Genomic DNA, 12925 nt, shown 5'->3' on the forward strand with positions numbered 1-12925 from the left:
TTTATAGAACCAGTCCAGACCCTTCTTCTCAGTTCCTGATCTTTCTGTAAAACTTCCTAATTAACGTCAGCACTTAAACTTTCCCAAAGCATCTCACATTCAAAAGATCTAAAACCAAATTTTTTTCTTCCTCTCTAGCCCTCCATTCTGATTTCTTCCAAGAATGGTATTTCAGCACATAACACGTCCTGTTTCTCAAGCCAGAAATATTGGTGTCATCTTGACATCTGCCTCTCCCTCACCCATCATATGAAATGTATCACCAAGCCTGTTGGTTTTAATCTCCTTATAGTCCTTGAACCATACATTTTTCTATCTCAACCAACACCCTAATCCATCCATCTCCTAGACTATTACACTAGCCTTCTACACTGGAACTGCACTAACTAGTCTTCCAAGCTAGAATCAGAGTGACTTTATTCCTCCATGAAAATCCCATGCCTGCCCACCACTCTCACGTACAGTCCCAAGCTTATAGAGAGGCATCTATGTCCCTCTTCTGGGCTACTGCAGCACCCTACACTCCTGGCCGGCATAAGACCTATCCCATCTCACTTGTAATTGTTCATTCCATCATATACCCGTGTACAAACAGGTGCAACACAACCACCTGTGAGCTCCTAGAGACAGGAAGTGGGACTTCTTCGATTTTGTAGCCATTCATTTCTCGCAGCAGAAAACTCAGAGGATCTGTTGTCACTTTAAACATCAGTTTGCCCCACTTACTACGTCGTGGATACATGAGATAAAAGTTGACAACATGTTGTCAAGTTGCTCGACAGTTCTTAAGTAGTGGCAAAAGCTGCTCAGCTCTGACAATGAGTGATGAAATGAGACAGAATCCATGACCAGCAGTGGTGGCATGAAGAAGATGATGGAGAAATTGGCTGGATGGCTGTAAAGGTCTACGAGGAGTGATGACCCTACTGGATATCAGGGAAGTAGGCAGGAGAACAGGACTGTTATTTTACTGATAGTAAATGCTACCACCTGGATTCTCAGCTCAGTCCCCTCCCCTCTAATGACTTCTGTGAGCCCCTACTCATATCATGCACACTTCTCATCTGCAGCAGATGGCGGCAGTAATAAGCCACAGTTGCAAGCTAAACACTGGCAGGTGGCAGGGAAATGGGTTCCTTTTCCCATTAAAAAGAAAACTCATCTTAGAGACCAAGAAAATGCATGGAACTCATGCAGAGATAGGTCTTTTTCAATGAGGCACTAATCTTCCAAAATGACTCCCAATATAACTTTTACCCACAGACCAGGGAAACACAGAGAGGAAGTCTTTGTAGATATGGCCAATGTTTCTTCCCCTGAAGCATTTCTGTGAAACAGGCCTTGAGGTTCTATCCAATAATTAGCGTCTAATTCTCAGGCCACAGATGATGGGCTCCAAGAAAACCAAAAGCCCACAGAGCAACCCCTCCAGCCCTACGTGACACCTCTTCTCTCAGCTACCATAGCATCCTAAGCTCACCTCTTTCTGCACTTCCACACTGTTTTCTAAGGGCCCGGAAAATATCTGTGTCCCTTCTCCCATTAATCCATGAGTTTTTCAGGGAGCAATACTCTGTCATTCAACTCTGCCATTCCCCAGTGTCCAGTGAGATGCCTGGTATTTGGTAAGAAGTTTGGCATAATGAAAAAGACAGCTCTGATAAGATCCTGGATTTGAACTTTTCTATCCACATGATCATAATCAAGGCATCCAACCTCTGTGGACCCAGCTCCTTCATTTGTAAAATTGTGCACCTGCATTTAGAGTAAATACATGAATCAGATTTAGTGTAGAGTGCATAAAGTTCCTAGCATACTGCCTGAACATACTAGAAGCTGGCATTAATTGAACTATGTTGCTTTCAAGGGCTGTTCCTTGCCCTGCCCCACTTAAAATATTGGAAGGAAATAGAGTGCTTTGGTTCAGAAATCAACAAAGTATTTGATATCTATGGAGGGAGAGATTTAACACTCATTGAACATCTACAATGTACCAGACACTCTGCCAGAAGCATTCTTCACCACAGCCCTGTGGGTTGGACACTATTATCCTACCTTATAGAGGAATAAATGAGGCTCAGAGAGGTTGGTGTTCCTTGCCCAAGATCAAACTTAGTTAATATCATAACTGGAATATGACCCTTGATCTTTGTGATTGTAGAGGATCAGTATTTTTTTTTACATCACAAAAAGAAATGTGAATGAGAGTAAAGAAGTCACCAATCCTCAAGGCCAATGCCAGAGGAAGAGTAACTGGGACAGCCCACCCGGCATTAGTCCACAGGAGACGTGCACAAGAGCCCTGTAACAGGACAAGGAGTGGAACCAAGCAACAGACACTCCACTTCCCTTTGACCTTTTGTAAAATGTTTATGAAAGGAAAACGAGGAACAGGAATAAATTGCCTATCTTCACCCACTGGAGTTTCTATCTAAATGCACATATGAATATGTAAGTCTGCAGACTAAAAACACTTCAAAGTTTCCCCACAACCGAAGTCCAAGCCCTTTGCAGTGGTGTTCCGTGCACTGGGTCTCATCTCCTGACACTCCCTACCTCTCAATTTGTACTTTAACCACACCAAGCCTGCAGTTTGGTTTGCCATCCCTTCCACTCTCACTTCCTTTACCTGGTTAATCCTACCTATTCTGAACTGAGATTCAATTCAAACATCTCTTCCACCAGGAAGTCTTTCCTGACCAGTGGACTAAGTTTAGCGTCCCCTTTTAACCTCTGATTTTCTGTCTCTAGCCCTACAATCACCACATTATTTTACAAATATCTACTTAGAGATTCATCCCCTACATCTGAACGTGAAGTCTTTAAGGACAGGGAGTATATCTTAATTCACCGTTTTATCCTCACCATCTGCCATGATGGCTCACATATAGAACAGGCTCAAAACTAGGTTCTGACGAAGAATCACTGTTGTGTTCTCATCAAATGCTAAGCACCCCCAAGAAATGCACAAGAAGCAAAAACACAACATGGCAGCTAAGAAGAATGGTGTAAACCCAAAATGGATGGAGAAAATTTCCATGGTAATTGAATGGATGGTACAAGCATCAAGCAGAAATGGCAAATGAATCAAAGTGTGTGGTGAGTGGACTGCATCAGGCAAGGCTGCAAGGAAGCACCCAACACCCCTCAGCGAAGGTGCAGCTACATCTTTTATTGACCCTACACACCCTTTGAGAAATGGACCTTCTCTTACTTGCCAGTCTGGCCTGTCTGATGAGCTGCCTTCCAGGGAAATTCTAGGGTGGGGAAAAAAAAAAAGGAAATCATTATTGATTGATCAGTTGTCATGGAGATGAGACTAATAGAAGGTGATAGTCATTAGAGTATGAAGAGTGATATCAAGCATTACAAGAAAGGAAGAAAAACAGCCACTGACACTGCTGTTTCTTAGCTAAGTCTTTTGAAGAGGAAATGAATTCAGAGGTCTTAGGAACCAAATCCCCCATTTTTACCATGAGTACAATAATAGCCAGTCACATGATCATCAGTATAACATGACTAGTGTCTGGGCCTCCCAATAAACAGTAGCTAGTACTAACTGGTCAGTTACTTTCCAGTAAGTTCCTTTTATTTCTGGTAGCTGAAATCCCCTAGAAAATATCTGTTGAATTTGGGTGTGAAGAGACAAGTAAAAATTGTTTCTCCAGCGGAGTCTCCTCTGGTGTATTTGTTTTCTCTGAAGTACCTTTTTAATTTAATCCCTGATATTATTCCAGTATATCCATTATAGCAAACACTCTTAAGAAGAAAGGCTGAATTCAGAAATAAATTGCACTCACAGATCATACCTTAGGATGTGCATCATTAATGTTTAACTGGCAAAACCAGATAGAGAAGATAGATGATCCCATTGAAAAAAGCCAAATCGGATTTTGAAGAGACTTTGACTTGCCCCCTTTTTCTTTCTTTTCCTGGGAAAGAGAAAACAAAAATTAAATGGTCATGCATATGATTTTGGCGCTTTGCAGCAACTCGAGAGCCTCATCACTCCTGAGCTGGTCAGTTCTGTGGTCCCTTTTATCCGCTACTGACAGTGGCTCAAGGAGAAAGCCTGGGATGAAAACAAATCCTCATATTTGCATCAACCAATGTTAATGTTTGTCTGCAGCTCCCTCTCTACTTGGAACTGAAAAACAGTTCTCTATTTTCTTCAGACTAGAATCTTATTATTTATAAATTATTTATCTGTTCTTCACTTTGCTCTGAAATGCAGCACTGCCAAGCTATTCTAGATGATCAAGGGATTCAGATAAAAGGACTACAAAGACAGAGCGACATCCAAAAATAGAAGCTAAATCCATTATCCTTGTTCCACCTGGCAAAGGAATTATGCTAGATGGTATGATTCTTACCTGCGCACACGGCAAAATGGAGAAGTGAACAAAACAAGAGTTCAGATGCTCTGAGACTCCCTCTCTGTGGCCCCCACAGTGTACCTCTATCTCTCCCTCTAGTTTTCATAGCCCCTGTGAGCTCTTTCATGCTATTCAGGTAGGACACATGTTACAGAAAGCCAAAGCTTCAGCTAATGCTCCTGAGTTCCATGATTAAGATCAGGAAAAGTGAGACACAGAAGGCACGCTGGCCCATAATGGGGCATTGGGGGGAGGAGGGAAAGACCAAGGCAAAACAGGAGCAAGGGGATCCTGAAATTTCCCACAGAGAGAACCAGAGTGCCATGACTTTGTTTTATTGATCGTCCAATGCAAGACCTGTGTTGGGCAAGTAGGCATGGTCACAGGGCTGAAGTTTATCCTAAAGATAAGGAACCCCATCCCTGGGTCCCCCTCCACCACTGTGGGACTGTGATCCATCTTCAAGCTGCTCTTCCCTCACTCATTACTATGGCTTTACTGGACATTTTAGTCCAACGATTTGAGCACAATTTACAGAATCTATTCCTTTCCAAATTCCATATCAACAACCAGGGTTGTTGATAAATAATAAATAAAAAATAAAATAATAAAATAATAAAATAATAAAAATAAAAATAAATAATAGATAAAAAATAAATAGTAACTGTTTATTCCTTAGAATCATTAGTTATTAAAAAAATAAGAACAGCAAACATTATATGCCCACACATAAACCCACATGTGCACACACCTTTGAAGCTTTGAATATATTTTATTGTTCAACCAACTATGCATATGTTTGCATTCCCAAAACTAGCCACAATTATATGTAGTAATGCCTCAAACTTCAGACAAATTCAAGTCTCCAGAATTCAGGTATGGGTAAAAAGCAAAAGAATCTAGCCCTTGAGTGGCCAAGACAATAAACTCTAGTATACACTTCCTCATTGCCCCACATACACCTGGAAGTCTAAGGATCTGGTCCCCTGTAAAGGAGACCTGGGGGCCTTGGTGGGGAGGGGGACAGGGACAGCAAAACTCTCATTTCTTCAAAGCTCAGGATGTAGGTGAAAAGGAAACAGTAAGCCATAGAAGAGGATGCAGACATCACTAAACCAAAAGTTCATTTCTCCAAAGACACACACATGGCCAACAGGTGTGTGAAAGATGCTCAACATCACTAATCATCAGGGAAATGCAAGTTAAAAGCACGATGAGATACACCTCACACCTGTTAGGTTGATTATTATCAAAATTATAAGATAACAAGGGTGGCTCAGTTGCCTAAGCATCAGACTTCAGCTCAGGTCATGATCTCAGGTTTTGTGAGCTCAAGTCCCATATTGGGCTCTGTGCTGACAGCACAGAACCTGCTTTGGATCATCTGTCTCTCTTTCTCTCTCTCTCTCTACCACTGTTTCTAACTTTCTCAAAAATAAACATTAAAAATTTTTAAAAAACAACAACAAGATAAGGGGGCCTGGGTGGCTCCCTGGTTGAGCATCCGACGTCGGCTCAGGTCATAATCTCACCGTTCGTGGGTTTGAGCTCCGCATTTCAGTTGTGACCAACCACACTTCAAGTGAGTCGCTGATGGCTACGATATTGGAGAATGCAATTTGAAAGCAAGAAAGACTATCGCCCAGTGACCGAGACTTAAGTGAGCACTTTTGGAGACCGCCTCCATTGATTGGAAAAAGCACTGAAAAAATCATTATGGGGAAACTGGGTGAGAGACAGATGGACCCGCACATTTTACCAATAAACACTAGCTTACCCTCCTAGAACCTTAAGAAACTTTATTTGACTGGCCATACAGCTTACCTTCAGTCAAGACAAAATGACATTCTCTCTGAGAAATAAAATATGGTGGAAATAACACTGAAGAGATCGCAAGAGAACTATTTGGGTCTCTGTCTCTGTCCGGCCTGAGACATCCACCCCAGGGTGTTGAGGCATGGGCTTCTTGTGACACTAGACTCTGACGACCTTGCCTTGTACTTGGTGGTCTCCAGCTGTGACCGATCTCTCCAGAGAAGCAGTTGGTGGGTCCCTGGAGCCATTCCTTCAAGGGAACAAAAGCCTGTTCGTGACCCACCCTCATGAGAACACGTCAATCTGCCCCATCTCTGTGGGAACCAATAGGAGCATATGATACATAGTGGGCGCACCATGCTGTTAGGGCCCTTGATCCTTTCCTTTGAATTCTTAGAGGCACTCAGTGAGTGCCTGGTTCACTCTCGGTGAGAAGGTCCTAAAATTCTTCCAACTCTGCTGTTAGAAAAACAGACAGTCCAAAGCCACCATCCCGAGGCTCAGAGCTTTCTGGGGGGATTGATGTGCTGTCTTCCCTCTTGGGCGGCAGAGATAACGCACCGTGTGATTTAGGTACAGGCCAGGGAGCATGCTGGTGTTTTCTTCTTCATCCTCCTCCGAAAGCAGATCTATTGGACAAGCATTCTTACTGGGAGAATAAAAATATTATGTGCTTTGATTTGGGCCTCAGTGTATATTTTGCCAACACAGGTTAAAAAGGCAAAGAGGGAAAAGAAAGGACAAAAAGACTGGCATGAGGGATTTTGCATAAAAAAGCTGCTGATAAGACATGAGTCACACACAGCTCTTTGAATGCCCCAGATCTGGTCTACAGAGATAAAACACCTCACCCTCCTTGAGGGGAAAGTGGTTTTGCCTTGTAACTAGTTAGCCTCAATTAAGAAGGAATGCGAAGCTAGCTATTTCCCTCTTATAAAAAAAACAAAAGGAAAAAGAAGAAAAACTGCCATTCCCAGCGCCACTGTCCCCATGCAGGTGTGGCCGACTCTTCTCCACTGCTAACTCATTTCCTGGATGAACTCAACCAGAGTTCATCAAACATGGCTCTGAGTACCATCTACAGATGGGTCATTTCCAGGGCACACCTTCAGCCCCTAGACTGCCCTCATTACACTCCACCTGCTCCTGGCTAAGTTTCCTTCTCATTCCAGCCATCTGATGACCCAGGCTGAAAGTCTTAGAGGCCCCCTTGACTCATCTCCTACTCCCTCATTGCACATCCAATTCCCGGGCAAGCCCTAGGGGCTCAAAATGCATCCAGGCTGACCAACCTCCTTCTCTGCTACCATCCTAATTGAGTTCTGCATCTCACTTGACTTCACAGACTTTCCCACTGGTCTCCTCACTTCCATTCTTGTCCCCTACAATCACTACCCACATAGCAGTGAGACTACCTCAGGGCCTTTGCACTGCAGTGCCTTTTGACTAGTTCTACCACAGACCTGCACATGATCATCTGCCCATTTTATTCAGTTCTCAACCACAAAGTCACCTCCTCAGTGGACCTTCTTACACCCCATCCCAAATTGCCCTTCTACCATACCCTATTCCCTTACTCTGCTTTATTTTTATTCATAGCATTTACAACCACTTGATTTTATATTATATTTCATCTTCTTACTTATCATCTATCTGCCTTCATCAGGATGTAAAATCTAGAAAGGTAAGGGCTTGCCTTACCTATTGTTATACCCCCAGTGTCTAGAAGAACATAAGTAGTCAATAAATATCTGTTAAACAATTGAATGAACTTGTCCAGTTGAATCATGGGCAATTCTTCTGAAGTTATTGGACATAGGAAATAGAAATACCTTCCCTTCAGTCAATATAAATATCAGTGGAATGAATGAATGAATGAGGCAGATAGCCAAAAAGAGACTGTGTAACCCGCATACAAAGAGAAGTGTGGCAAATGTGCCTTGCCATCAGCAACCTTATCCCCCAAATCTATAGTCTTCCACAGAATGGATTAAAAACCCTGGTTCATCCCACTGGCAACTTAGGCTACTGTTGTGGGGTGAAGATCTTCACCATGACACCCCAGAAATAAGGCCAGGGGGCTGATCTGCAAGTAAGAAGCTTCAACACTGGAGACCAGGGGACATGTCACGTCATTCCTTCTGCTATAAATGCAGCTTGGTTTGACCTCAGACCTGTCCACCTTTGTTCAGAGTTTTGCTGTCAGCCACCCTGAATCTTGAAAAGAGGAGGCAAAATGGCCACGTATTTCTTTTGCAGAGCTTTCAATAGGTAACATGTCCAGCACTACCTAGGCCAAGCTGCAAGACTGCATCCCTGACCTTCAGTATCTAATAAGATTTTTCTTCCTATCTAACAAAGCTAGAGGTTCAAAAACCTGTCATGGAATCACTGAGTCAGAAGTTACATTCATATTCATTAAGCCCAGCGTCTCCTATTTCACAGATGAGAAAGCTGAGGCACAAGGAATGACTGACTCAGCATTTCATTGTGGGTCCAGGGCTGAGTTGGCATGATAACCATGCTTCACACCTTCCACGCAAAGCACACTGCCAAGCTTGTGCAGGAACAGGGGACAAGGGAGAGGGGGGAAGGAGATGGGGAGAACAGAGGTGTGGGGAGAGAGGGGAGGGAAGGGAGAGGGGAGGGGAGAGAGGGGAGGGAGGAGAGTGGAGGAGGAGGAGAGAAGAGAGAGGAGGGAGGGAAAGGGGACCAGGGATAGGGGTGGAGGGAAGGGGAGAAAGGGACAGAGAGAGAGGGAAACAGAATCCCAAGCATATTCCTCCACTGACAGCAGTGAGCCCCATGTGGAGGGCTCGAACTCATGAACTCTGAGATATGACCTGAGCCAAAGTCGGACACTTAACTGACTGAGCCGCCCAGGAGCCCCAAAGCGCCCCTATTCAAAATGGGAGGTAACTTGCAAGCTCATCATCTCAAATAAAATATTCCCAGAGTGCCTAGAATTGAAGGTCATTTCATTAAAATGGGACCCCCTCCAGCTCATTCCTTCACAAAGCAGGCAATTCCTTGAACAAGCCCTCTCACCCTCCCCCACAATTGCAGTTGTCTCTTCTATAAAATCTGGCTCTGATTCCCTGGAACTCTTACCTGTTCTTCCCAAGGGTGCCATCCCAGAGGCAGATGTCACAGTGGTTAAAAATACGTGCTTCCAAGCCTGCTGTTTGTGACCACACAGATGGACCTTGAAGACATGATGCTAAGTAAAGTAAGTCAGACACAGAAAGGTAAATACTGTATGATCTCACTTACATGCAGAATCAAAAAAAAAATTATAAAAAGAGAGACCAGTTTTTTGGTTACCAGAGACAGGGCTGCGGGGTAGGCAGAATTGGAGAAAGGGGATTAAAGGTATAGCCTTCCAGTTATAAGATACATAAGTACTAGGGACAGAATGTATAACATGGTGACTCTAGCTAACAGAGCTCTATGACATACAGGACAGTGGTTAAAAAGGTAAATCCTAAGAGTTCTAATCACAGGAAAACATTTTCTCCTTTTTTTACTTTTGTTTTTATTGCATCTATATGACAAGATAGTTGTGAGCTGAACACATTGTGATACTTATTTCACAGTATATGTAAATCTAGCCCTCCTGCTGGACGCCTTAAACTTATACAGTGATGTATGTCAATTATTTCTCAATAAAACTGCGGGAGAAGGGGGTAAAGGTACGTACTTCCATAACAGATGCGCCCGTTTCAAATCCTGGCTCCTCTTACTACTTGTGTGACCTGATGTAATTTTTTGAACTTCCTAGCAAGACACAAAACAGTCCAAATAATGGGATCCTTTTATGTAGATAAAAAGTATGGAAATAGATACATCGTCTTTCACTGACTCTAAGAAGCACACGTAACATTTCTGTTTTAAAAAAAGATGCTGCTTAGAATCTCAAACCTGTCACAATCACTACCAGCCAGGTGACAGCTGCAGGATTTAGGTGAAGAATGTCCGCTGACATTTTAAGGCAACACCAAGAAATGGCCGGTGCTAAAGCATCTTACGTTCCATACAATATAATAAATCTGCTGGTAAGTGTATATAAATTCTTTCTGGAAAGAATCAAAGACACATTTAGAAGCAGTTACCTCCAGGGAGAGAAACAGAAAATGGGAAATGAGGCTTTCACTTTCCATTTTCTTCCACCCTCCACGATTTGACTTTCTCAACCTGTGAAATGTATTCAATAATAAATGAGCCATTGGGGTTTATTTTCTCCTTTGTACTTCTTTTACTTTAATCAATCTTAATTTTTTAAATAAAGAACAAGCGAAGTAAATAATTAAGTGTATCATCTTAATTCTTGAACTTTCTTCCTCTCTCGGTTTCTTTGCATTTGAGACACTGGAAAAAGTTTCTAAAGGTCTAAAGAGACACAGAAAAGCATTAAAGTACAGTTCAAAGAGCACGGGGCCAGAGATGGAAGACAGGGATGGACGGAACCCCAAATTAGCAAAACTGCAGGGAGGTAATTACTTTCATGCACGTCTGTTGGCTGCCAAATTTTGTACTACCCTTTTGGAAAGCCCACTTGTCAGAATATAAACATTAAATATTCATGCCTTTGACCCAGAGCCTCAACTACCATGTTTTTATTGTAAAGAAAGTTTCTACAATACTTTTTAAATGCTAGGCATTAAAATATTCACATAATTTCTTTTAATAGCCAAAATAATTGACAGTATCTCAAATTTACATCAATAGGTTAATAGTTCAGTAAAATAGGATCCATCTGGGGAATGGGAATGAATCCATAATAACATTATTAAAAATGTTATTAAAAATATGATAACCAGATTCAATTTTACAAAGCAAGAAAAAAAAATTGCATGTATAGTACAGGTGGGTCAAAGAAGCATCCTTTTTGTGTGTGCAGAAAATTTAGAATGGTGAAGAAACCAGCAAATAAATTCCAACAGGGAAAATACATGGAACCCAGAAAACAGACACCCTAAGTCTGGCAGTCATCCCTTTATTCATTCATTTATTCAACCTTTGTGGCTTACGCACTTTCTTTCTGCTGAGGTGCAACAGTGAACAAAACACACATGATTCTTGTCCTACAGAAGCTTATGACCTAGTAACCTACAGATAATCTCTGTCCCTGAGGAAGTTAGCAGGACGAAATAATCAGAGTAAAATTAAGAGATACTAGAATAAAGAGAAGCCGACTCAAAAAGCTAGAATAACATCCAAATAAACCCTAAAGAAAGAGGAAGGAATTATTAAATGTAAAGGCTGGAAATAATTCATTCAAATCCTAAGAAGCAGAATCAATAAGAAGGACTTGTTTTGTGAAAACACCAGTAATATAGACAAACATCTCACAATGCTAATCAATTTTTTAAAAAGGAAAAGAAAACAAATTCAGAACATTAAGAATGGAGGACTTGGGTTTCCCAGTCCCACAGGTAAGGAGCTTGGACTTTGGCGTACCCATCCTGGAACAGGGCTGAGCAAACTGCCAACTGACCATTCCTCTTAGCTCCATTAGAGGATGGACATCACTGGGAAAGCTGTGGCCCCTAGACAGATGCACACAGGGAGTCACAAGTGACCAGAGCAGATGCCCAGGGGCAGACACGTCCATGGGCACGGGTACTGGGCAAGAGAACAAACTGTAACTGACAAAATGCTAGAGGCTCAGCACTCCAGAGGGGTCCCGTCTTGGGGGAACATCCCCTCACATCTGTGAGCCCCTCCACCAGCCCTCTCAGGTGCGCACAGTGAAGACTGGAGAAAAATCCCCTTGCAGCACAGGGAGGGGACAAGGAGCCATTTTGAAATACGCCCAGAGTATTGTGCTCTTAACAAAGTATGAACAATGCGGAAGGGCTTACAGCAGGCATGAAATGTTTGCTGATTGTAAAAGAAAATTCGGCACAACTCCGTAATAATGAATGTTTACATCTCAGAGAAATGGTTGATTTTCAAAGACACAAAATGACCAGAAGTGAAAAAATAAGGGGAAAACTTGAGTGGAGCGAAGCAACGCTGTCAGGAAATGGGCTTTTTCCTGTGTTTCTGTAAGAAACTACCTGACACGGTTCTGGAATGCAATTTTTGGAGGCTCATGTCAAATACCTCTAAAATGTGCAAGCACAGTGACCTATAAATCACCCTTATGCAAAATCCTTCTAACAAAATAATAAATGAGAGCGCAAAAGTGTATTATTCTTCCATAATCATTTGTATTTAGCAAAGGACTATGTGTCATGGCAAAAACTGGGAACAGCCTACACGTCTAATAACGATTTTGATAAAGTGCAGTCCATCTATACAATGGGCTGTTATGCAATCATTAAAAATGAGGCCATGGGTACTTCTTGGTTCCAAAAGATGTTTGTGATGGATTAGTAAGTGACAAAAAGCAAGTTGCCAAACAAGATGACCCTATTTATTTATTTGTTTACTTATTTAGAGAAAACAATTTTGGAAGACGAAGTCTTGCTAACAGTACTTAACTCCGGGGACTTGAGTTATGGGTGAGTTTTCAGTTTCTCCTTCAGAATGCATATTTCTTATATTTGCCTATTTATTAAAACAAGCATAAAATACACTCACATGGGAAAACTGACCAATGAAATGAAATGAAAACATTAAACATTGTCACTGTCTCAGGTGCTGAAAACATGAGCTACCACTTCTTAGCCTTATTCCTGGAGTCCAGCAAATTAGAAAGTCTTTCATTACAATTTCATGACAAATAA

The 12925-nt window shown here is 42.1% G+C and overlaps 1 long non-coding RNA gene across 1 annotated transcript; it reads right to left on the reverse strand.

Annotated features, from left to right (window-relative positions):
- Positions 1 to 3184: 3184 nt before the first annotated feature.
- Positions 3185 to 9397, reverse strand: LOC144224341 (uncharacterized). Its single transcript, XR_013333015.1, has 3 exons — positions 9303 to 9397; positions 3810 to 3932; positions 3185 to 3257 (listed from the first exon to the last, which is right to left on the reverse strand). It is a non-coding gene; the product is annotated as an uncharacterized LOC144224341 (long non-coding RNA).
- Between the last annotated feature and the right edge of the window lie 3528 nt (positions 9398 to 12925).

Source organism: Crocuta crocuta, unplaced genomic scaffold, assembly GCF_008692635.1.
Source record: "Crocuta crocuta isolate KB4526 unplaced genomic scaffold, BGI_CrCroc_1.0 scaffold548, whole genome shotgun sequence".
Classification (NCBI taxonomy): domain Eukaryota; kingdom Metazoa; phylum Chordata; class Mammalia; order Carnivora; family Hyaenidae; genus Crocuta; species Crocuta crocuta.